The sequence below is a fragment of the Pelecanus crispus genome, chromosome Z (genome assembly GCF_030463565.1).
Source record: "Pelecanus crispus isolate bPelCri1 chromosome Z, bPelCri1.pri, whole genome shotgun sequence".
NCBI lineage: Eukaryota > Metazoa > Chordata > Aves > Pelecaniformes > Pelecanidae > Pelecanus > Pelecanus crispus.
Genome location: NC_134676.1, coordinates 13,435,541 through 13,463,121, shown reverse-complemented (window position 1 = coordinate 13,463,121; position 27,581 = coordinate 13,435,541).

Here is a 27,581-nt window from a genome sequence, read left to right as displayed (position 1 = left end):
GTTTAAGGAGAAAGATTTCATGCAATATCATCCTGCAGTCAGACTCCAAAATGAAATAGAAGTATTTATTTTTGAACATCATTGTTTTTCTTGAAGGCACCCCAACTTAAAATTGGTCCCAAGTTGTTTCTTAATTTCTCCATATTTGTTCTTACTCTGTTTTATTATCATGAGGACAGGAAATATGAGTCAGTAACCCTAAGATCATCCATTTCACTCACTTATGGGGGACTGAAGCCCAAGGCAAACAAAAAGTGTCAAATATTTCAAATAAACTGAAAATACCTCTACCATTTACCACCCACAGCTGAGTTCACATTTGCAGCAGAATCATAGCTGGTCTAAAATATGTTTTAAGAATTAAGCATAGTAGCCCCACAGAAAGGAATGTTTAGGCTCTCAACAGTTACTCCTGAAAAGGAATATATTATGAGGTGGTATGGTGGGCTGACCCTGGCTGGATGCCAAGTGCCCACCAGAGCCACTCTATCACTCCCCTCCTCAACTGGGCAGGGGAGAGGAAATATAACAAAAGGCTCCTGGGTCGAGAGAAGGACAAGAGAGATCATTCACCAATTACCATCATGGGCAAAACAGATTCAACTTGGGGAAATCAGTTTAATTTATTACCAATGAAATCAGAGTGGGATAATGAGAAAGAAAACTGAATCTTGTAAACACATTCCCCTCCCCTCCCTTCTTCCTGGGCTTAACTTCACTCCTGATTTCTCTACCTCCTCCACCCCAGGAGGATGGGGAATGGGAGTTGCAGTCAGTCCATCACACGTTGTCTGTGCTGTGCCGTGCTCCTCAGGGGAGGGCTCCTCACACTCTACCCCTGCTCCAGCGTGGGGTCCCTCCCACAGGACACAGTCCCCCATACACTTCTCTTATGTGGGTCCTTCCCACGGGCTGCAGTTCTTCACGAACTGCTCCAGCGTGGGTCCCTTCCCCGGGGTGCAGCCCCTCAGGAGCAGCCTGCTCCAGCGTGGGTCCCCCACGGGGTCCCCAGCCCTGCCAGCAAACCTGCTCCAGCCTGGGCTGCTCTCCCCATGGGGCCACAGCTCCTGCCAGGAGCCTGCTCCAGCATGGGCTTCCCACAGGGTCACAGCCTCCTTGGGGCACATCCCCCTGCTCCGGCGTGGGCTCCTCCCCGGGCTCAGGTGGATCTCTCTCCCCCGTGGGCCCCCATGGGTGCAGGGGCACAGCTGCCTCACCAGGGGCTGCACCAGGGGCTGCAGGGGAATCTCTGCTCCGGTGCCTGGAGCACCTCCTGCCCTCCTTTTTCATTAACCTTGGTGCCTGCAGGGTTTTTGCTCTCTCGTATTCTCACTCCTCTCTTTGGCTGCAATTGCTGTTGCGCAACAACTCTTCCACCTTCTTAAATATTTTGTCACGGAGGCGCTACCACTGCCACTGATGAGCTTGGCCTTGGTCAGTGGTGGGTCCATCTTGGAGCCAGCTGGCATTGGCTACACTGGACATAGAGGAAACTTCTAGCAGCTTCTCACAGAAGCCACCCCTATAGCGCTCCTCTGCTACCAAAACCTTGCCAGGCAAACCCAATACAGGTGTCCTTTTAAATGGAGCATTTGATGTCTCTAGATAAATTTTATTTGTTCTTCGATGCATAAATAAGGTATTTGCATTTGCCTCGGACTGCTGAAAATTTGACCAGTCCCCACATTTTCTTGATTTAAAAATGTCACTGTTTTCTTTTAACTTTTCATTTTCCTGAATTTATCTTCTTGTTTTCAGCTGAATTATAAATAACCAGTTATAGAATGTTCATTCTTTCAATATTTCCTGTTAGAAAGAAAGTGCTATTTGCTAGACTTCTCTAGTACTCATCTGTTCTCCAGATACTTTCAGGTCTGTATTTAAAGTGAGAAGTTCAGAGCATTTAGATAAGCTTATATGTGTTTCTCTAGACCCACCTCAGCACAGCTAATGGGTCCCAGCCATCCAGAGTAGCACGCTTACCTGGAAATGGTGACTGAAGAAATCTTCCACCACCAAAAGCCAAAATCTTAAGCCAAAAGTTAGTGGTGACCGCTGGACCTCTAATTTATTCACTTACCAGTTACTCTATGGCTGAAGTGCCTTCATTTAAGTGGAATCAGACACTGACGTCTTTAATTGCAGAGTATGGCAAAGCCACTGTACTGTAAGTTATATACTTGATAACAGCATTTACAGAAGCCACTGCATAGAAGAAGAGGACATCTACACTAGCAAACAGAAGCAATGATGGAGCAATATGTTTTAACAGACACTTTGCTTCTAGATTAGTTTAGGTACCTAAGACACCCTCTGGAGTCCTAAATGCTTTTTCAGACCTATCTTTTACGTGCTTCTAGATTTGCCCTGTCTGCAACTCCACACCAGATGTTTGTATGAAAACATGGGCAACAATTTCAAACCCATCCTTGACTTAACTTTTCCATTTGGTGTGGGAGCCTGGTTACTCTGTTCTTTTAAAAGATGGGGAGAGATCCTGGTAGTGCCACATTTTTTGTGATAGCCTAGTGGTGAGAGCATTTGTGCAAGAAGTGGGAGTCCTAGGCTCAATGGTACACTATGTATTCTGAAAATGTCCATAAATAACTTATTGCTATTAACTACATTCCCTGGAATCGTCAATGCATTTAGAAGAAAATTAAATTGCATTTCAGCAAATAAAGGCACCACAAATTCTGTTTTTCACAGGAAATTTGCAGTACATCCAGAGCATTGCTGAACCACAGGCTGCCATTCTTGAATGAGTGTTTTGACCTAAAGGTTTACTGTACAAAAAGTTGGTGGAACCAACTTCATCAGTTGCATGTTTTCAGTTAAGGTGGCTGCAGCTGCCATGGGTGAGCTGCAAATATGCAGGAGCTATGCTCTTAGCCGAGCCCTGCAATTAGGTCACTCATAAAACTTGCATATGGGTAACCTACTTTGGGAAATTCAGGTGTGCGCAAACTGCTGAGCGTCTTTTAGGTGATAACTAATCAAAAACATGTCAGGGTATGTGAAGCAGCAATATTCTAGATGACTAAGTAACTTCACTGGTAGTAAGTGCGTGCTGTGGTCCTTCTGTTTAATTAGGGAACTAGGAATTGTAGATTGCTTATTCAGTTTAGGTACCTAAGACACCCTCTAGACTCCTAAATGCTTTTTCAGACCTATCTTTTAGGTGTCTGAAAGCAGCCCCTTCCCCCTTGATGGAATTTTTGTTTCTTCATAACTTTAAAAAATGTTACCTCACCTCTCATTTCTGAAGAAATATGAATTTTATGTTACCACATACCTTTCTAAAACAGAGTTATACAAACTTACCTGGGATAGATGCCCAGTAATAGGGCAGAAGGAAACAGTTTGACTTCATTTCTGTGCCTCTTCATGAGGGTCTTGTGCTCTGAGAAGAGCAATCTGTACCATTGGGTGTTTTTCAACTTTCTCGTAAGTTCCTTAGTTTTTCCTGTTGATATAAACAAAATTATCCAAATTTAACAAACCTCTTTAAGTAAAATTGTCTCAGGGTCATTCTGCTGATCAGGTGGAGTCACTGCAGAGAGGTATTTGGTCCCTCTTTACCTCTTAAGCCCTATATTTCATATGTTAGGGAATATGTTAAGGAACTCAAGGCAAAAGTTCTTTATGGAAGCTTTGCAGAGTATCCACTGCATCATTATACATTTCTTTGCTATGGCATAGACTGGTTTGTTCTTGTGGTGCTCGGCAAGCCTGGGAACTGAGCCAAGTCTCTTATTACACATTTGACTACAGAAATGAGTACATCTGGGAAGAGAGGAGAGCATTATTAAACTGAATTGTTTTATGTCTTTGTTTTTCTGCTTCAGAGCAGCATGATATAGAATGAATTAAGTCAGGTTTGGGTCCTTTGTGTTAAGGCAATGAGTTAAACATGAATATGGCACAGTCTGGGAGGTGATTTCTACCAAATTTCAAAGAAATTAATTAATCCTAGAGTAGTCATAGTTTCCTCTTAGTCTATCTGTCCAAAAAACTCTGTTGGTCTGATTGCCTCTTGATCTTTAACACAGTTTTATACATTTATGCTTAGTTTGGCTCAGAATCACATATAAGGCTTATGCAAAAAGATGGCTTCTCTAAATATTACCCCTTCAAATGCAATCTGATCTAAAGGTCAAGCTAAGTTCTTTCTTGTGACTCATCAAGAATAATAATGTTTTGCAAGCCAAATTCTGGCCTTAAATTCATGGCCTCCCATTCACCTGTGCAAATAACTAAATGCAGAATTTGATCTCCAAACAGATCCCTTATGAAACCACACTGTCTTCTACAGAGTTTTGCAAACATTCTGTAAGGTCCAGTCCCCTCAACCTGTGTCTTGCTAAATAATTTATCTTATTTTTTCTCTGAAAGAGAAAAAAATATATACTTCTGTTTCTCAAGCATCCAGGGAATTCCCTCGTAATAATTTCTTCTAAGACTCTCCACACTCTAGCCACACACTAGAATTGGACATTTGTTGTAATACAAATTGGAACTGCTGCATTGCCCAACTTTCTGAGTGTTTTGATATGGCGTTTCAATTCAGATCCATTTCTAAATATCTGGAAGATGAAAAATCTCAGCCGCAGTAGTCCTAAATAACAATTTCTTTTTGTTAAACTTTTCTAAACTTTTTTTTCAAAACTTAGAAATAAATATGTTTAAGTTTCTTGTTTTACTGGTTAAAAACTTGCAATTCATTTAAGTACTTTTGAAAACAATTATTAAAGGAAAACTCATAAAATGAAGAACATTTTAAACAATTAGAAAAATTATTAAACTAGCTGATAAAAGTGTCAGCACAAAATATTACTAGAACTAGCAACGGTTCTACTGGGAATACGGAGTAAGTTGAGGCAGGCTAGGTTGGCAGGTGTGAAAATAAAGCAAATTATTTGGAACAAGAAATATGTTTGAACAATTAGAATCTAATTTATGATGAGTAACTAATGCAGAGAGAAAAATAAAGAAAAGCATTCAGTCATGATCCTGGAGGAAAGGTGACCCACCCATAAGCTTTTCTAACTTCTCTATCAAGAACACTAGTTTAATAAAACTTACGTTTCCCTCCAAGTCCTTCCTTTTATTAAAAAAAAAAAAAGGAATATATTTATAGTAAATACTTTCACACAAATGAAGATTTTAAGATATTTTTGAATACAATCAAACCCTGTACTTCCCTGATGTTTTTGAGGGGTTTCTTCTAATCAGAATGTCACAGAGCATTTGTTCCAAATTTCATGTACTTACTCCTCAGTTTTGTGGTCTGCATTGTTTTAAAAGAAGCAGTTGTTGCAATGGTTGAGACCCCACAATTCAAGATCTAAGTCTTGATCTACTAAGTTGTTACTGAAATTAGAACCAAAAGCTTCAACTGGCACCAAAAGTGAACTAGGAACCAGCTGTCAGCCTGAGCACAGTACAATGAGGGGTTCACATAGCACCCAAAGTCACTTGTCATAAGCCATATTATATATTAACCTGGGAGCTGACATCACAGTTCGATGCAGTAAAATGGTCCTCCAGAATGAGTGTGGCAAACACATGGACTGCTGTGTCTAGGCCTGCAATCTGAATTAAATTTCCTAACAAGCCAGAATGTAAAAGAAAGGCAGTCATTAGATTTGTCAGGAAGAGTTTTCCAAAGTTTTTGCACTGTTGTGGGTTGAATGCCTACAGAGACAAGTGGAAACAACGTCATGGACAATTCTTTGATGTGTTTTTTCCTTCCCAAACATCACTTTCATCTTGCTTGTTTCAGCTTGAGTCAGTTGTTGTCATCTGAAAGGTTATTTCTTGACCTATGCTGATGCATTAGAGATAATGACAGCTGCATGAGCAAAGAACGAGATAAATAGTTGGGTGTTATCATTCTATTGTTGGTAGCTAAGACCATGGTGTTTCTCTCTCCCCTCCTCCTAGAAGTCTCATGTAGATTTTGAAAAAGAAGAACAAAACTACCAAGGTTGGTACTAATCTCTGCAAGATGTTTGGATGGAAAGAGCAGTTGTAGATCACTACTGGGAAGAAACCTAGTAGACCATGCCTGTGTATTCCTGCTACATGACGAAGTAGTCGTGCTAGTGTCCTTTGCTGTGTCAAGGCTACACGAAAGTCCAGTAGTTTGATCAGGAGTATTTCATGTGTACTTATGGCCTGGAAGAAGTTTTTAAGTAGGCTTGGCACTCTGTCCTGGTTTAAACTCTGCTTATGAGCCTTGCATGAGGTCAGTTAATATGTCACCTGTTTGATCTTGATGGTTACTTTTTTTGTGGTTATTTTGCACATAAGGAGAGGCTGGAATCAGGTCAGTAGATGGAGAATACTCTGCCTACCTGTAAGCTGGAAGATGAAACCCTAGCCTATAAACTCACCAATTCAGTTGTCTGCCATTCTCTAACCTAAGTCTTAAGGAAGTGGTTGCAGCTGCTATTATCCCATTTTGAGCAAAACAAACATTAGTTTCCGCCCACTGGAATGACTTCAGTTTCCAGTTATTTTTCTGCAACAACTTTGCAAGAAAAATTAAAGTTATTATTCAAAATCCTGAAACTACAACTCAGAGGCTGAAACATTATTAAATGCTTCCAAAACTTTAAGCAACTTACTTTAATATCCATCAAGGGACAGAAGACCTTTCTGTTTCTGTGCTTTGTTCATACTTCATGGCCAACTCCTTCTTTTCATCAAAACAAAGATACTAGCTGTATCTTTTTGAACACACAGGTGAGTCATCAGCTGTTCTGTTTTTCACCAAGACAACATAACCATGTGGTTATGTCTCTTAGAGAAAATCGTTCTGTAGGCTGTGAACACAAATCAACAATATTCACTAGAAATATCCAGACTTTGGATTTCCTTATAGGTTTCCCTAGCTGATCTTTACGTCTTTCTAACTAATGAAATCTTTCAAAGTCACTCCCCATGGCTCTTGGCAGAGTGAGTTGGCAATTAACAGGGGAATAACATACCTAGACCTTGTTCTCGTGGGGGACTTCAACTTGCCAGACATCTGCTGGAAATACCACACAGCAGAGAGGCAGCAGTCTTGGAAGTTCCTAGAGCATGTGGGGGATAACTTTCTAATGCAGCTGGTAAGCGAGCCTACCAGGGGAGGTGCCCCGCTTGACCTGCTGTTTACCAACAGAGAAGGGCTTGTGGGAAATGTCGAGGTCGGAGGCCGTCTCGGGCTTAGCGACCACGACATGATAAAGTTCTCAATTTTGGGTGATGCTAAGCGGAGGGGCACCAAAACTATTACCATGGACTTCCGGAGGGCAGACTTTGCCCTCTTCAGGACCCTGGTTGGGAAAGTCCCTTGGGAGGCGGTCCTGAAGGGCAAAGGGGTCCAGGAAGGCTGGGCCCTCTTCAAGAAGGAAGTCTTAAGGGCGCAGGAGCGGGCTGTCCCCGTGTGTCGTAAGACCAACCGGAGGGGAAATCGACCGGCCTGGCTGAATAGGGAGCTTTTGCGGGGACTCAGGGAAAAAAGGAGAGTCTACCGCCTTTGGCAGAAGGGGCGGGCAGCTCAGGAGGAGTACAGGGATCTTGTTAGGTCCTGCAGGGAGGAAATTAGAAAGGCAAAAGCCCAGCTAGAACTCAATCTGGCCAGTGCTGTAAAAGACAATAAAAAATGCTTTTATAAGTACATCAGCAATAAAAGGAGAGCCAAGGAGGATCTCCATTCTTTGCTCGATGTGGGGGGGAACATTGTCACCGAGGACAAGGAAAAGGCTGAAGTACTTAACGCCTTCTTTGCCTCTGTGTTCAACAGCCAGACCGGTCATCCCCAGGGTACTCAGGCCCTTGAGCAAGAGGATAGGGATAGGGACCAGAATGGAGCCCTCATAGTCCAGGAGGAAGCAGTTAATGACCTGCTATGCCACCTGGACGCTCACAAGTCTATGGGGCCGGATGGGATTCACCCGAGAGTACTGAGGGAGCTGGCAGAGGAGCTTGCCAAGCCACTTTCCATCATCTATCAACAGTCCTGGTTAACAGGGGAGGTCCCTGATGACTGGAGGCTTGCCAATGTGACGCCCATCTACAAGAAGGGCCGGAAGGAGGACCCGGGGAACTACAGGCCTGTCAGCCTGACCTCGGTGCCGGGGAAGATTATGGAGAGGTTCATCTTGAGCGAACTCCACAGGCAAGTACAGGTCAACCAGGGGATCAGGCCCAGCCAGCATGGGTTCACAAAAGGCAGGTCCTGCTTGACCAACCTGATCTCCTTCTATGACCTGGTGACCCGCCTGGTAGATGATGGAAAGGCTGTGGATGTCATCTACCTCGACTTTAGCAAAGCTTTTGACACCGTCTCGCATAATATCCTCCTCGGGAAGCTGGCAGCTCACGGCTTAGACAGGCATACTCTTCGCTGGGTAAAGAACTGGTTGGGTGGCCGAGCCCAGAGAGTAGTGATAAATGGTGTTAAGTCCAGTTGGCGGCCGGTCACGAGCGGTGTTCCCCAGGGCTCTGTTTTAGGGCCAGTCTTGTTCAATATCTTTATCAATGATCTGGATGAGGGGATCGAGTGCACCCTCAGTAAGTTTGCAGACGACACCAAATTGGGTGGGAGTGTCGATCTGCTCGAGGGTAGGATGGCCCTGCAGAGGGACCTGGACAGACTGGATCGATGGGCCGTGGCCAACTGTATGAGGTTCAACAAGGCCAAGTGCCGGGTCCTGCACTTCGGTCACAACAACCCCATGCAAGGCTGCAGGCTTGGGGAGGAGTGGCTGGAAAGCTGCCTGGCCGAAAAGGACCTGGGGGTGTTAGTAGATAGCCAGCTGAACATGAGCCAGCAGTGTGGCCAGGTGGCCAAGAAGGCCAACAGCATCCTGGCTTGTATCAGGAATGCTGTGGCCAGCAGGAGCAGGGAGGTGATTGTCCCCCTGTACTCGGTGCTGGTGAGGCCGCACCTGGAATACTGTGTCCAGTTTTGGGCCCCTCACTACAAGAAAGACATTGAGGTGCTGGAGCGTGTTCAGAGGCGGGCAACGAAGCTGGTGAAGGGTCTGGAGAACAAGTCTTATGAGGAGCGGCTGAGGGAACTGGGGTTGTTTAGCCTGGAAAAGAGGAGGCTGAGGGGAGACCTTATCGCTCTCTACAACTACCTGAAAGGAGGTTGTAGTGAGGTGGGTGTTGGTCTCTTCTCCCAAGTAGCTAGCGATAGGACAAGAGGAAATGGGCTTAAGCTGCGCCAGGGGAGGTTTAGACTGGAAATTAGGAAAAATTTCTTTACGGAAAGGGTGGTCAGGCATTGGAACAGGCTGCCCAGAGGGGTGGTGGAGTCACCATCCCTGGAGGCGTTTAAAAAACGGGTAGATGTGGCACTTCGGGATATGGTTTAGTCTGGTCTACCCTTGATTAGTCTAGAGTGGGCTTGGTAGTGTAGGTTAATGGTTGGACTGGATGATCTTAAAGGTCTTTTCCAACCTAGATGATTCTATGATTCTATGATTCTATGATTTAATGTGTGTAAACTCCTGCAGATAGAGATTCATACTATCTCTGGATATATACATAATATATATACCCTAGATACGTATACATACCCCAGAATTTGATCTCTGGTGTCTACTACTAATACTTAACTTCTGAATTGCAAAATAACAACTTTTAGAAGAAAAGACAAGAAACAAGGATCCCAAGCATCTACCCGGAAGCTAAGTGCTTTGTGGACTGGCATTCAGATGGTTCTGGCCTCCAATGTGCAATGATGAGGTTAAGAAAAACACACCATAGGATGTTGTTGGATGGCATGTTACTACAAACATCTTAAGAAAGAAAGGGTCCAGCAGAAACTCATCTCAACCTGATCTTTTTCAAGGCAATATGCTCTGTAATGATGAGGTTGCCATTTCCGTACCAATTTGATTTTTCTGAGATGATACTGTTTTTAATTATTTTATCGTTCCCTCTCCTGTATTCTGAAGCCCCGTGCAACGCTCAGCTAAAGCTGTCTCTGCACAGTCTGGGTGAGCTTTGCATTTTGTACAAGCGAGCGTTATTGGGATTCCATTCATTCCAGCTGGGGAACGGCAGACTGTGGGAACAGTTACAGGGAGAGAGGTTCCCCTTCTCCTCCTCCTCTTCTTTCTCTCCCTCTCTTTTTAAAAAAAAAACCTCTTTTCAGGATAAGTATTTAAAGACTAGAATGAGGCAGAACTCCCATAGGGCTGGAAATACAGACAAGTTCACACCAGACAAGTCTGCAAAATAGTTTTTTGTTTTGTTTTTCTTTTCAACGTCCAAGCTTTAAAGATTTCCAGCTTTTAAATTGCCTTTGAAAAGAAGACAAACTATATTACAGACTTTTTGTTGAACATAACATACTGGGTATTAACTTTAGTTCCAGGAATTTATGCCATCTAATTACTAGAATATGTCTTGGTGACTAATAATAATAATAATAATAACATCAACAACAATAGAAAAACACATTGAGAATAAAGCAGTCGAAACCCAGTTTTCAGTTTATGATCAGGGGTTCAAATGCTCACACAAATGAGTTGTCACTTGAGTTTTGCCACCTTTTATGATTTTTGTCCTTTGGCCATATAGGCTTACAGTCAGGTGAAAACAATTTCCCTACTTTAATTCTTTGTAAACTACTACAGAGACAGCAATAGTTCTATGGGTTTTTAGCCTCTCCCATGCAACATGGTACAGTGGGTGGATAACTTCTAATTCAGACTAGCATTTGGTCAAGTCTTCGTCAGTATGACCAGGTATTGTAGTTGCTTTAATAAAATTCTTGTATCACATCTTTTAATTACTCACATGATACAAACACTTACATCCTAGTTCTGTCAGCATGAAATTTTCATTAGTAAGACTTCACTCCCCTCATCTGAACAATTTTTTTTGTACAATGCTAGGTTTCCCACTACTAATTCACTTAGTTTAGTTTTAGCATGGGTAAGTTGAATACAATGCTAAGATGCTATCAAGAAAAAAATTTCTAATGTGATTTTAACTTATGTAAGAAAAGAAGAATGAATGAATGGGCTTGCTTAGAAATTTTCATTTTTTAAACTAAACTAATTTCTATTTTCATACCAGATAAAGGTAACTTTGTCCAAAGTTCTTGTACCTTTTATTTCATATGCAGCTTGGATTTCAGTCTTTGTCAGAGGTACCTGTTTCACAGCTGTCTTTGCCATCCATGTGTATACCATTTTTTCCTACTTCTTTTCTCTCTTCACCCCATCGGCAACATAGGAATTAAGCTGCAGTAAAAGCTTGTTCAGTCTCATAGTGTTTTCTGCTGACTGTGAACTCAGAAATTGGACTGTATTCAACTCTTCTATCCATGGTGGAGGAATGCAGTATATTGATTCTCTGGGTATAAACCTGTTATATTTCCCAGCAACTTCCACTGAGGACAGAATTAGAAAATACCCTTCCAAATGATTCAAGGGTAAATGTTAGACTGCAAGCCGTTGGAGAAAAATATGTTATGCTATGTTATACTATGGCGCTGAATGTGCTCCAGACTGTTTTGCAGCACTGAGTCTAACTGGCACACAGAACCCTGCGTCAACACCAGTAAAGTCTCCTACCCTGACAGGGGTGCCTGCTGGCATACATCCTATTTGGGCATGGTTGCTCCTAGACTGTGAGCAGAAATAGTTTGGTTAAGGGCTCTTCATCCCTACCATGCAGCAGAGAATCCTGTTTTATACTTCCATAAGAGTAAGAGTTATGTAAAGTGCAGTAGCAAGAAGTCTGATGGCAAGAGCAGGCTTGTAAGGGCCAAACTGCGCTGGATACTACCCTGATAGTGTACCAGCACAATTAACTAGTGTGACCTGGCTCTATTTGATTTACTATTTGATTTTACCATACCAGGAGGACGTGTTTCCTTATCCAAACATTTTGCAACAGAGAAGGAAAGTTCATGTCTTCTTTGCTTAGAAATCTTAATTTTCAATTGCCTGCTTGTTACTCCCACTGAAAGTAATCTGCACAAGCATTATATGATGTACATTACATAATCTGTAAAATAAGTAAGCATGTCTAAATACAGGTTTCTTTCCATAAGCAGAATGGAAAGGTTTCTGGGGCAGTTTTTGGACATTCTACACTTTAGAAAGGAAATACTAGATTTATATCCCAGAATTACCAAGGATAATTACCTGATTTATGTGCATAACCCAACTGAATTACCTTTTTCAGAAAATCAGAATTAACAAAATAAGCCATCAATTCTTTTCCTCTCTTCAGACGAATTTCACTTCTCTATAGAAAACCCACACATTCTATCCACCATTTCAATCCCATTTGCTCAGCTTGGGGAGAATCTCACCCATCTGAGTTCAGAGTTCTTTTTATTACTTAACAAAGAAAGTCAATTATTAAATAGAAAAGTTTTCCATCAGTAGGATTTTTTTCTTCTTTATGAACTTTGAAATCCTTAAAGAAAAGAAGAAGAAGGAAAAAAAAAAGAAGTAGAATTACCTAATACAAACAGCTGTGACACAAACTGATCTCCAGAGTTTGGCATTTCATCCAGTTCTATAAACTGTTGGCCTGAAACTTAGCTTTCCAGAAAGTGTTCTTACACACTTGTTTCCCAAACATCAATTCCTATGGATCACTACCCATAAGGTGTGGGAAAGAAATGATCTATCGCTAAACTCATTCAATAAGAACAAAGCCATGCTCCTTGTATTCTGTCAAGCATAGTATTAAACAATTCAGGCAACGATTTTATTAGTACCAGTGTACAGCATAAAAACTCTCCATGCAGTAAGATATCCCCAAATTTATCATTTTTTTTGTTAGTTCCCTCGTTAACTTAAGCTTTCTGGAATAGAGTCATGATAGAAATAGAACTACTAGAACTTTTAAAACTATGTGGCATATATTTATTTCATTGTATTCTTAAGCAATCCAGTCTTTTGCATAGAGTTTTTTAACAAGTCACATACAAAAAAACAACAGTAGCAAGCTACAATAAGGTATATCAGTTAAAAAAAAAAAAACAACAACTTTTAGGTAATCTTAGCTATTAGTGTTTTTGCAAAAAGAGGATTTGTTTCTTTCTTTCTTTCTTTCAGGGTATACATGAAGTGACCATAGATATATCTCTGATCTAAGTCTTTTTTTTGCAGTGTGCAGGTAAATTCAACCATATCTTATCTACATTCATAGAATAATTGTTCATTGAAATGCTGCTCAGAAAATAAACCTGAAACATGGCCCAAATTCAGCAGACCACTAGCTGAGTACTTAAAAATTTTATTAGGTCTTTTATCCTTGTTATTTAGATTGGTATGGTTTTTTGCAGCGAAAATAATTACTGAGTTACATGTGATTGCAAAGACTCGTCTATGTATTTTTCAATATGGCTAATGATAATGATCCTACCACACTGATTTGAGCAAACCGGTGTTTAGCTTCTACCTACTTTCAGGACAGCAGCACAGATCCTGGGCTGAGTACAAAAGGAGTCTAGCCCAGCTTTATTCATGGAATCCTACAGGATTCAGAAAATTGCACAGGGATATGTGTTATTTCCTTCTTTTAAGTTCTGTTCAATTCCTTTCAAAATGAGGATGCCATGTATTTCATGACAACTGGGTCAGGATAAATTTTTGTTTAATTGATTTAAACCAAAGTGTATCATACTAACATGGGCCTTAGCTGACTTATAGTTTTACTTCTTTGCAATTAGACTAATGAACACCTGACAGAAAACCTTTTATGGCTCTGAACCGTCTCTTCTCCCTCTTTAAAAGAAGAACCAGCATCAAGCAATCAGCTCTTTGGCAAGCTGCTTTCTAAAATGACAGTGCATTTCTTGTTACTCTACCGATTTCTTTCTTTTCCTGAATGTTGCACAAAATGTGTCTAAACTGAACTGTGCTGTTTACTAGGGTTGTTCATGCAATGAAACAAGTGCATGCAATGAAACAACTGCTTGTATGTACACAGACACTTATTTTGCAGAGCTGGAGTTTGGCACAGAGGAAGAAGTGCCAAGGGCTTTCATATACTAGTTCCCTCTATGAAAAACATGTTACACTGAAGTGAACTGTTTGCTGGAGGTTGCATATGAAGTTCCTGTTGGCTTTAGTGGGGAGCTGTTTTGCTGACACCTAGTCATGATACGATCACCACTGACAAACCCAGGTCATACACTTCTGCTGAGGTTGTCTTTCAGGCTTTATCATGACAAGAAGTCCAAAAGGAGTTAGTGTTAATATGGCACTGTCCAAAATGTCAGGATGAAAAGGGTTACTGTGTTTTGGTTGTAAAAAGACTAACCATTTGCAAAAGAAAAAAATTGGTTTTATTTTTAAAAGACCAACCTCTTAAAGATTAATTTTTTTAAAATTAAAATGGATGTTATGGAGTCTAGCAGCAGCAGCAACAAAAGATTCTGAGATCAAACCCAAATGCCACTGTAAAAATATATGTAGAACAATTTTATATAGACATGAAACGTGAAATGAACTTGGATTTGAATATTGTTTCAAGGACCCACATAGTAAACTCTAAAGGCTATTTTTTTACAATGGAGACATCAACAACGTTAACAATGGCAGCTCTGCTTCGAAGTTCTAGTGAAAGCCTTAAATGCTTGTAAAATGTTAATAACTACTAAGCCCATTTGTTCACTACTGGAAAAAATAATTTCATTTCCATGTTTTCTCCTCAGATCTTTTAGGTCGGGCTATACTTGAAGTGCTGACCACAGTAAGAACCCCAGACACATAAAAGAGCCTGAGCTGTTATGCTACATGCCAAAGATAACTGTTAGTTTAAGCAGTAGTATGGTGAAAGCACATCACACCACTTGCTGGGGTCAGACAAATTCACACAATTTAAAGAGAGAGAGAAACCAACCATAACTTAACTAAAATTTTGAAGAGTTGGCATGAGTGTCCTATATTTTTTTTTAACCAATTGAAAATGCAAGGATACGTAATATTTCTCCCTCCACCATCAGTCCTACTAATTAGGACTGAAGTAAAATCAAACTGATGTTTTCCTGCTAGGTGACCAAATACCAGGCCAGTAGAGGTTATAAGAATAAGAGGTACGTGAAGAGTTGCTTTACACACTGGCAATTCTGCTTCAGTTTCAGTTACAATTGCTCTGAGGCTACAAAGCAACTATTCCCCTGGTACAGAAGTAAAAGGTGATTATGTTTAAACATCATAGTAAGCATGAGATCTATCTGTATCCTAAGAGTTTTCTTCTAAGTCATTCAAGGAATGTATCACTGTCTTCAGTGAAGTTGTTATGTGAGGAAGGATTAGAAATCAAGGAAGGACCTTTGTTGCAAAAGGTATTCTCTTTCTGCGTCTGAAGATAATCTGAATGAGTCTGATGCATACATCACAGGTAAATCAGTTGCTTTAAGTCCATATATTCTTTTCTCTCTCAGTGTAAAACTCCTTTACTCTCTGGTTCAAATGGCTGAAAAACAACGATTTAATGTTCTTTTTGAAGACACATTGTAAAAAGAATTTTCTAGAGACCACCTTTCTGCTGATGGGAAGAAGTTCTTACCACATTTTCTGCTCTATCATTCTGCCATGCCATGCATTTATGTATTCAGTGTCTCTTGCTCTCAGACGCTGGAAACCATGTAGCCAGTAAACTAAGGCCATCTGGCCAATCCAATAATCATATACACAGGGGGAAATACAGGATCTCCCACAACTTACAATCCCAGTGCCTGGACTGACAAAGGCAGCACAGAGCTAATTGCAGGCTTGGTATGAAAGGAAAAGTGAAGGGCAAAAACTGAGGGAGATTCTTTTTGAGGAAGAGAGGAGAAGTGGGACATTACCAGAAAGGCCTAACTGTTTATTCAGAGAAAGAGATGGTGTGAAGAATTGCTATTAGCTCTGAATTTTACTGTTGTGTAAAGGTGAGAGGAATTAAGGTTAAGTAAACAGACAAATCAGGATCCTGGTTATCCCAACCCTTTCAGGAAGAAAAGTATTTGCTGATATTTAAAAAAAAAAAAAAAAAAAAAAAAAAAAAAAAGAAGCACAATTTAGGAATCTATAGGTGTGTAATAGGAAGGCAGAATTTCCTCACATGAGAGAAGACACTTCGTGAAAAAGACAGGAGCCCCTTGCAGCAATATGTGCAGGACTGGCAGTGCAACGAGCCTTAGGAAACCTGAAACACCCTCATACCTTAGCTACTATCCCTTCATTTTGAGCAGTGGTGAGAGATACTTTTCATATGATCTAGTTTTTCTATACTGTACCCAAATATGCCATCATTTCCCTCTAATGTGGATTTATAGGAGTTTATTACTTCACTTAAACCTTTTATGTGCTGGAGCCCTTTTGTGGTCAAAGAATTCAAGATCCACAAGTCATTCACATGCTCTTTTCTAAGGAGAATTTACATCATTTCGCCAGCACAAACAAAGAATATCAATGATATTTCCCAGCTCTGGGCTTGGTCCAGGCTGGACCGATGGGCTGAGGCCAACTGTATGAGGTTCAACAAGGCCAAGTGCCGGGTCCTGCAATTCAGTCACTACAACCCCATGCAATGCTACAGGATTGGGGAAGAGCGGTTGGGAATCTGCCTGGCAGAAAAGGACCTGGGGGTGTTGGTTGACAGCCAGCTGAACATGAGCCAGCAGTGTGCCCAGGTGGCCAAGAAGGCCAACAGCATCCTGGCTTGCATCAGGAATAGTGTGGCCAGCAGGAGCAGGGAGGTGATTGTCCCCCTGGACTCGGCACTGGTGAGGCCGCACCTTGAATACTGTGTCCAGTTTTGGGCCCCTTAATACAAGAAGGATATTGAAGTGCTGGAGTGTGTCCAGAGAATGGCAACGAAGCTGGTGAAGGGTCTGGAGCACAGGCCTTACGAGGAGCGGCTGAGGGAACTGGGGTTGTTTTGCCTGGAGAAGAGGAGGCTGAGGGGAGACCTTATTGCTCTCTACAGCTACCTGAAAGGAGGTTGTAGTGAGGTGGGTGTTGGGCTCTTCTCCCATGTAGTTAGCAATAGGACAAGAGGAAATGGCCTCAAACTGCACCAGGGGAGGTTTAGGTTGGATATTAGGAAAAATTTCTTCACAGAAAGGGTAGTCAAGCATTGGAACAGGCTGCCCAGAGAGGTGGTGGAGTCATCTTCCCTGGAAGTGTTCAGAAAATGGGTAGACATGGCACTTTGGGACATGGTTTAGAGGGCATGGTGGTGTTGGTTTGATGATTGGAATGATGATCTCAGAGGTTCTTTCCAATCTTAATGATTCCTAGTTTTTACTTTCATTAAAAAATAATCCAGCCACCAAGCCAGGAAACATGGAATTGCTACTCTACCCTTAATTGGTTTAGTGGTGGACTTGGTAATGCTAGGTTAATGGTTGGACTGGATGATCTTAAAGGTCTTTTCCAACCTAAACGATTCTATGATTCTATGATTCTAAAATGAGAGATTTTCCCCAGTTAGTCTCTCCCCTTCTATTTCTGTAGCTGTTGCTAATGTCATTGTCCTCTATGGGACACATGCATGAGCCAGAGTTGCTATTAATTTCAGCATTTGTCAAATGCTCCCCCTCCTAAAGTCCCACATGAAGAGCAAGATACTCCTTAAACACTAAACAGAAAGCACACTTAAGCTGCTGCTGGGAAAGCATTGTAATGTAGGAGTGACTGAGAGCAGAAGGCAGAGGCTAAAGGAAAAGCGTATGAATGATGATAGCTGGAAGCTGCATTTTCACCAAGACCCTGTTCCCTCAGTTCAAAACACACCACAGCTAGATGATCCACACCAGGACATGGAATATATATTGAGATTTGGCTTGGAAATTTTGTGACATTCCTGGGCAAATGGTCTCCATAAGGTTACAGATATCTCCGAGCAAACAATTAAATTCCCAATATTTTGCTGACACAGATGTGTTCAACTAGTTTGTACTTAATAATGCCCAGCTGCAGTTGTCATGAGTACAGTAGAAAGGTGTGCAATAAATGGAGCTGTGGCTGTTCAGCCTTCACTATAATTTGGGGTTTGTTTTTTTCAATATGTGAGCTTTGCCAGTAAAGGTGGATGAATTCCTAGTTCCAGTTTGTAGTTATCTGTACTCCTGGTTTCTTTTTACTCTGTTGCCTTTGACAACCTCTTGCTTGAATGAAACCAGAACACAGTGCGAAACATGGATAAACTATCTATTTCTGAACTGTCCGAGGTCATCAAACAAAACCAAAAAATGTCTCACAGAATTTCCATTTGGAAGCATGAATTGGTTGAGCTGGATGCACAAACCCTGTCAAACCTTCCCTTAAGTCTCGCCAGGATATTAACTTTGAAATAAAGCCTAGTTTTTCTGAGTTCTGTTTTGAAGATTTCTGCTCTATTCAGAATCTCTGTCTTGCCATTATTTTTAAAAAAGAGGTAAAAGCCAAAGAGTGGAATTTGGAAATACATGTGTCATCAGCTCAATTATATTGTTGTCTAGAAGTGAGCCATGCTAGCATATAAAACTAATTTATGGTTGTAATTATGTGCATGGGACATTCCTGATACCTTTGCTTGATTCCTCTACTAGCTATGGTCATTAGAACTACATGTGTCCCATGTAAACTCAGGTACCAGTGACCCTCTGTAAACCCCATTTCTGCATCCTGCCTTAATATAACAAAGAAGAAAGAGATCTGGAGGGTCATGAAGAACATTTCAGAGAGCCCTCCTTGTAATAAACATTTCTAAAAACTCATCCCAAGTTTCTAACTTCAGGGTCACATTCCTGCCATATAAAAATTTTACCACCAGTTTGTAAACCACTAGAAATTACAAAATTCATTCAAACCCAATATCAACAGTCCTCAACCCTCACCAGCAGTACTATCATACAATAGGAATCACCAAATGGCTTGATCCAATGCCCACCTAAGTGAACAGGGAACTTTCTGTGGGTTTGAGGGAGAACTGGTTGGGAAAGAGAGAGGTCCAACAGTGATTTAGATATTAACGTGGCTAGGTAAATTTTCAAACTTCAAGTCATAAGACTTCTTATTTTTGTAGAAAGGACATGTGGTTTAGTGACTAAACAGCATTATTTCTTCTTATTCCTAATAGCATCAAAACACTTGTTGGATGAGGATAAAACACACACACACAAGTAAAACATGTCACAACATTTATGCTAAAATCTTGAGGGACATGTACTAGCTAGTTCTTTAAAAATACTAATTTTTTAGATTTTTTTTTTCTCTGATTGGTTTTCCACTCTTCTTCGGGAAATGAGGTCTTATATGTCACATTTTGCACTATGACTCATCACTTTGAAACATTGACCATGTCTGGATTGGTGTAAAGTATGGTGTTTAAAAAGAAAAAAGTTTTCCCAAAAATTTCAAACTGGGTGTTCTCTGCCCACATATTCATGGATACATTTCTTTATACACAGTACTAAAAAAATGTTCAACCAACCCTTCACTCAATCAAGTTCACCTCAGTTAGTGGAAATGAAGCAACATACCTCTGACCCAGCTTTTGTTCATTGCAAGGATATTATGTATCAGCTGAATTCAGATTAAAACATCAACTGGAAAAAGATATAACATGGTATTATCAAAGTTAGTAAGAAACAGAAAGCAAATCTGACTGATTTTTTATTTGTAGGCTAAAAACATGACAGGAAAGCACTCACCTGAAAAAGTATTAGTGACTCGTGAGCAGGGATGAGCAACAGGGACTACATACTTATATGATTGTCAAGAGTTTGTCATGAGGTGCCATCACTTTCCTAGCAGCTGCTGTTAGTGAGCCTTGGCTCCAGTGCAGCAGCAATCCCTGCATGAAGAGGCTGAATTGTCCATGCTCCTTTGCTTCCAGCTGCTTCTACAGGCCCCTAGGCTTTTTCTCTAAGAAGTCAAATACCTATATTAGCAGCTGGAAACAAAGAGAGCCAAAGTTATTCTACATATACCACAAGCAAGTGGACCATCAGTGGTTCATTCATGAACCACAGCAAGGGAACCTCTGTGAATACATGTAAAAAATCTATGCAATTCATGGATGGAAACAGACCAGTCCAAACAGGGAAGCCAGAGCAATACAGCTACACAATAGCTTCATGTGTGAAAAGTGAGCACATGTGGGTCACTGCTAATGGGAGAGTTAAATCCCTGTTAGTCCCTCTGGTAAACTCATGCCAACAGTTTCGGGTCAATACAGCAAAACTAAGTGCATCAAAATGAAAATGTAGCCTATTCCCTGGCAAAGGAACAATTTGTATGGGTCCAGAACAAAACAGATCTCCCTTGCTAAACCTTCAGAGCATCTAGCCTAACTCTGTATCAGTAGAAGTCAGTGAACCTAGCGAACATTTAGAATTTGCCCAAGTCATGCAGCCTATGCAGTGAAAGGTATAGCAAACAATTCTTTTCAGACCTCTGTGTTGTGGATAACAGACACAGACTGCATGGTAGGAACACAAAGTTTTATGTTCCACCTGCCCAGTTTTGTGGCTATTTTCATGTTTCTCTTCTCTTAGCAGAATATCTGACCCAAATGACCCTCTGGAGGACTACTTGAGCCTGACCTGAATCCAGACGCCAGCAAGACTTTTCTGTATTCTAGGTCTATGCTTCTGCTGCCAGGCTGCCTTATTCATTCAGCCCTTGGAAGCCCCTTGGAAGACTGTGCTAATATGCTTGTGCATTGTTACTTCATTAGCTTATTCCTCTTTTGCCTTCAGATTACAATGTCTTTCCAAATTCTGAGAGTTCAAAGTAAATACTGTTTATGAGCTCTTAGACTGGGATTCATGGCACCTATTTTTAGTTGTAAAAGTGGAGCAGCTTGTCTAAGCTGGCCATCCAGACTCCTCCTTCAGGGAGGGACAAGGCCCTCCAAAAGGCAACTCACTCCAGCCAAAAATGGATGCCTAAAATAAATGGGATGAATCACCACCCAGAAGCTTCTGTTGGTCTCCACTGATAGGAGAGGAAGCTTGGGCAACTGGTTTAGACTACAAACCTAACTCTGTCTAAAGTTGGTTGAGATGCATAGAAACACTTTACCATATTTTAAACTGTCCATTATGCAGATCTCGAAACTTTGGAAAAAGTCTCACAGGTAACTTTGAAAAGCCTCTCAATGAGGTGAAGAACTGCACCCTCTGTATTTACAACAGAAAGCAACTTACTGTTAGAAATTTTTCAAGAGACAAACAGCAAACAGAACAGCCAAAAGGAAATAGAACATGGCAGATTACAGAATTTCTACCACAGCACGTTGTGGATGCTTAAACTTTACATGAGTCCAATGGGAGACTGGAAAAGTTCACAGCAGAGAAATCCATGGAAGGTTACATATATACCACACACTGTCAGGAAGCCACATGTTGTGACAGGCTGAGACATTGCTCTAGGGATGCTTTGCTGAATTTATATACCTTGCACTACACATCTGCTTTTGGCCACTGTTGGAGTGAGAGTATAGGAGTTAAGACGACATTGGTCTGACTGAGGATGCCTGTTCAGACCACAGATTCTCACGCATCTACTAACCCCATTACCAGTTCTTGATTCACAGATTTACTGGCTAGGAATTACCACATTTAAAGAGCAGTCATGTAAACTAAAGTTAAAATACTTGCCAATTAACGTTAGCTATCCATAAAATTTCATCTCTGGTAATTATTTAGGCTGAAGCTCCTCCTGAAACTATATCTATAAAACTGGCAACAACAATTGGCTACTTTTATTGACTGTACATACACTTCTGAGGCTCTGTATACCCCTTTTTATGCTTAGAAGATCATAAAATATGCTCAGCTGAACATTTCTTTATGCTCAGTCTTTTTCTCCATTCCTTTTTTTTTTTTTTTTAATGAACTACGGTGAGCTTGGATGTGCTACTTAGCCTCATCCTACTGCTTTTGCTGTCCAACCTACTAAAAAGCCACATGAAACAAGGAAAAACTTAAAGCTTTTATGTGGTCACCACCACCTGAGCCAAACCAACTTTTTGGTATCTTTGGACTGTGAGCATCTGGGTTTTAATTTTATATCCTGTAAAAGAAAGAGGTAATATCACAGGGCGCAGACAAGAAAAATAGGAGAAAAACAACTGCTTTAAACGTAAAAATTCTGAATCAAAACTTTCAGACTGTAATGACACTATTAAATGATTGTTTGGGTTAGTTTTAGTAGAAGTTGTGGGATGTTGCAACAATTGTGAGCTGTACTACTGCGGCTTGTAGGACATTTTGTTTTTTCTCTTTAGACTGAGAATTCATCACAAATATGCTCACAAAGACTTTAAGTAGCTGTGAGTATCAGGGGTTCCCACCAGTCTTGACTAGGAAGATATTCTGCCCCTCACTTCACACTACAGTACCATGCCTGTTAACATCATTGACATCAAGTTACTCTCAAGTAACTTGATACACCTCCAAATGAAACCAGAAACAGCAGAAATAGAAAGTGGGTAAATAATGGTAACAGGTCATGACTGGATATGATTTTTGTGTGAAGAGGAACACACTTGAATAGTTCAGGGAAGGTTGGGTTTTTTGTTTGTTTGTTAACTTGCTCCTGTAATACAGGATCAAGGGGACTTCTGAAAAAATCAAAAGGCAAGTCATTTAAAGCTGTTGAAAGTAAGAAATACATAAACCCAAGCATTTTTTTAATAATAAGCCCTTATATATTACCAACCTGTTACCATGGGACTAACTGAAGGAGAAAGCTATCATAGGACTCGCAGGAAGGTTAAACATTATCTGAACTGTACAAATACCTTCTTTTGCATAAAACATGATTAAATTCTGGGACCTGATTCCTCAGTGAGTAAGCAACCACTAAGAAACAGGGTTCATAAGCAATTTTCCTTTGGGCATTTTTTACCGTAATTCTCTATTTCATGGTTTTCTTGTAGAGTCTTCTCAAGATTTTGCTCATGCACAGTGCTGGAGGTAAGATACTGGATTAAGTGATTTTTTTTTTTTTTTCCCCTAGTAGAATTGTGCCAAAAGACCTTAACAAGTTGCTCGGTTTCTTATCAACTATGAACCCTGTTTTACATCTGCAAAGACCGTTAAAAACATCATGGCAGTCTTCCAAAGATACCTGAATTTGATCCAAAGGAAAAGGAAATCCCACTGAAGCAAATGGGAGAACTTATGTGAAAAATGAATGGAGAAATTTTTCACTTGCTTTTATGTATCATTTCCTACCTGTGTTAGAAATTATCTGACTAGACTATACCATTACTGTGATTAATTTGATCTTTAAGTTTTGCTGTGGAAGAGAAGCTCTTAAATTTAACTAATCAGTAAGACTAGACAGTATTATACCATTGTACTCAGTATTAAACTAGAATAGGTCTAAACTAAGGATAGGGAGAAGCACATCCAAGGGAACATAAGAAAAACTAAATTAAATACAAGAAACAGTACATTCAAAGCAACACAGAGCTGAATGGTGGCTAATCCACTTTCTTTAAGGTGATAGAGAAGCCTGAGATGGTATTCTGCATCCAGTTTTAAACAATATCTTTTTGAACAGATGTAGATTACCTGGGAAAAATCAGAGGAGAATAGAATAAAGAGTATTAAAAAGACTACAGAAAAATTTTTGGTTAGATATTAAGGAAAATGTTCTAATCAAAAGCTGCTGAAACACTGGAATAGGCCACTTCAGTATGCTGTGGTATCTCCTGGCAGAAAAATATTTGTCAAGTATGTGCAAGGATATCTGATTCTGCTTCAGAACAGTTCTGGATCATAGAATCATAGAATCAAATCAGAGAATGGTTTGGGTTGGAAGGAACCTTAAAGATCATCTCGTTCCAACCCCCTCTGCCATGGGCAGGGACATCTTCCACTAGATCAGGTTGCTCAAAGCCTCATCCAACCTGGCCTTGAACACTTACAGGGACGGGGCATCCACAGCTTCTCTGGGTAACCTAATTCCAGTGCCTTACCACCCTTATGGTGAAGAATTTCTTCCTAATATCTAATCTAAATCTACCCTCTTTAAGATCAGATGATGTCTCATTGTTCCCTGTAGCCCTCCATTTTTATCATTTTGTGGTACACTCCTGGGCAGATGAATCCCAGGGGAAGATTCCTTGTGCTTAGTGGGAAATCCCAACAGGCTATGCCAAGGAGCACAACAGATAATTTAGGACACGGAAAGCTCAAGTACTTGTAGATACACTGGAAAAACTGTAACATACCACACAAGCAGCTTTTGTAATTCCCAAACCTGGTATGTATTCATCATTCAAAACTAACATGACACAGATGCCAAAACCTACATTGTTTTCTGGGCTGATTTATATTGTGGTTAAAATAGAGAAAGCGCCTACATTTTCATAAAAAATATTGAATTTATATACAAAAACTAGTTTTTTTGTCTTTTGAGTTAGTGAAAAGCAAGGTCTTTTGCGATATTTTAAGAATGTAATCCAGCCACCTTCAGGACTGACATTCAGCAGTCTTAGGTGAGAAACAAAGAACTGAAAAGGCCTAAAAGATGAAGGATGAAGACTCAGTGGCAGAGGCTGAGGCGTATCATAGGCAAACATCAATGTTTAGGACCATTTTTCTGTTTCCTTTCAAAATACTAAGATTTAAGTAATTTTCTGATTCCCATCAGTTTTTAGTTGATTTAACTCTCAATTCTGGCACTTTTTCTAATACAGATCAGTTTAAATTGCCTTAAAATCAGCTGCATCTGAATTTCTTTAAACATATATGCTAAACCTTACTGAGTCAAGCAAGAAGTTCTGTTTCATGATACTGTGTAAGAAAGGACTGATGAAAAGAAAAATATTTCTCTCATTCACCTTTAATTAATAATTTTCAGTTTCTTCCAGTGCTAACAGGGAAGATCACTTCCCTTGGACTATTAAAGATATAATAGTAAGCTGAGTTCTTCCCATGTTAGCCTTATGAGAATTAATCATTTTTATGATAATGATTTTTTAAGAAGTGTCACAATGCTGTCAGATGCCACATATAAACAAGAGAAGCCACTGTTCATCTAAGAGAGCAAACAGTTCATTTGTTCTGTGAGAGCTTCTGCTCTATCACTTGTGGGGTGTTTGGTTTCTTGTCAGCCTGATGATGACACTTTAGGTAAGATTTGGACTGGGAACAGCTTTACAAACCACCAGGGGAAATGTTCCACACAGAAGTGATAGCATCAATGACATTGCAGACAGCAAAAGTCACGGATTTTGGCAACAATTTAAGGATAGCAGGAACAAGGATAATTACAAAAAGTCATATTAGCAGGTAAATAGAAAGGATCAGACAGACATGTGGAAAGTGTATGCGAAAGGTGTATTTCTGCATCAACTTGAAAATGGTTGCAAAAAACAAAGAATCAACCATTTCAGTTGGAAGGGACCTACAATGATCATCTAGTCCAACTGCCTGACCACTTCAGGGCTGACCAAAAGTTAAAGCATGTTGTTAAGGGCATTGTCCAAATGCCTCTTAAACACTAATAGGCTTTGGGCATCAACCACCTCTCTAGGAAGCCTGTTCTAGTGTTTGACCACCCCCTTTCCAGTGAAACTGCTTTATTCACCATTATCAGTATTTATTTGCCAGTGTCAGTAGTGTGCCAATACTTCAGAGGCTGTGACTTTGGTTCTCCTTGACACATTTCATCAACTGTCCAATTCACTCATTATGTATATACCATTAATAAATGGTCTATAAATAAATTAGTACATGCTGCATGTTTAAACTTAACATAGAGGAATAATTTAAAAATGCCACAAAACTGTCATTTTTGATATTCAGCTGAAATCTTGAGAATTCACATGTACTTCAGCCTCTCTTCTCTAGTCACATTAGTGTTGGGTACCTTGAAGGCTGGCAAAACTGAACAGACTCTGGGGAACACAGTGGTCATGGAACTTTGTAGGGTACAATCAACTCTTTAAGCTTCCTGTTTCAATCTACAGCCAGGCTGGGGTAACTTATATCATGGGTTTGCACTAAAATATCTGTTTTAGAAAGCTAGTAAGTGCATAGCCCTTTTCTATACAGACTTAAAGACAATAGAACTAAAAGGTGGCCATGCCTTGTAATATCATAGTTTTGAAATGGTGGCTGTAGGAGGAAGGAGTCTAATTGAAAAAAAATTATTATTATCTCCAGAGGTGAAGAAAATGAACTAATTAATTTGTAATGGTTCTCCAGGGTTGCTCTGAATTCCTTCAGTTCTCTGTTCTGCTCATGTGCTAGGGGCAATCAACTCTTTTCAGGTCAACGGGCAAGGAAGGCACTCACGGCTTGATCTTGCAAAAGCGAAGTTATAAAAGTATGCATGTTTTTGGAATCCCAGGAATGTGCAAAGATTTAGAATTTATACTTCTGAGATTACATTTTTTAACCCAATTAAATCTGACAGTGCCAGATGCAGTAGCTGAAATTACAGATTTGGAACAGTTATTTTGAGGACGTTCCAAAGTATATGTAAATCAAGCACCACGATTATTTTTAAATGAACCAAGAAGCACTTTGTTTTGTTTGACAAAAGTTTTTTAATACCCCAAATTCTTGTATGTTTGCATGTGTACTTAGCTAGAGTCTGGATTACATCTACATTGCATAATAAAGCACCCAGGAAGGAGCAAAAGTGTAGAGAGATCATGAGGTATCATTGCTGTTTCCCAACCATAGGATAAGTGAGGAAGGCAGTATGAATTGTACAGTGCATTCAGATGTGTAGTTGAAGCTCATCCAGACTGTTCAAACCTCTGAAGACTTGAGGCTGAAAATATTTTTTGAAAACTCTCCATCTGCAAGGTCTGTCATGCTTCACTAGGCTCAGTACTGGTACCCAAACGGAGCACACTAATCCCATGGAAGTCAGAAGGCCTAAATAAGAGTGTGTTAAGACTATTTTGATTCTTACAGTTTTTGACAAAACTGGGTTATCCTATCAATGTGGTGACCACTCTCTTGACAGAAACAGAAGTTATGCTCTCTCACTAAGGTAATCCATTCAGAAGGTAAGCTCTGTTCAGAGCCTTCAGCAAGACTGTGTGTTCTTGGAGACCCAACATGGTCCTATCTATATTATCCCCAGATTCATAATAGCAGAGAACATGTTGAAAAATGCGAAAAGGCATTTTAAACAAACTGTAAATGAGTTCCCACTCTATCAGCCTAAGTAGTATTTTCATTGCAGTTCAGGGTAGGAGATGGCTCACTGCAAAGCAAAGTCATGAGCAAATTCCTCAGTTGAGTTTGCCAAAAGTTTGCACTCCCCTTTGAGCAGTAAAATACAAAATTCCAGTGGTAAGTGAATTAGTCAGGTATAAAGGCTATCCCTGTCAGTAACTCAGTCCTTCTGTGTCATTGTGGGAGAAATAGCAAGGGTGGAAAGTCAAGAAGAAGCAGTACCATCAGACTTTGCAAGAACCTGTTCACTGAACTGGTCACTTGAACATGGATGGATAGGAGACCAGAAGTCTCAAGAGGTCCCCCAAGAAAACTAAGGATTTACAATGACACCATTAGTTTCCTACTGCACAGTTGTAATTTCCAGCTAATAACCCTATGAAATGGGGTCTTTACAGCTGACAAAACCTGT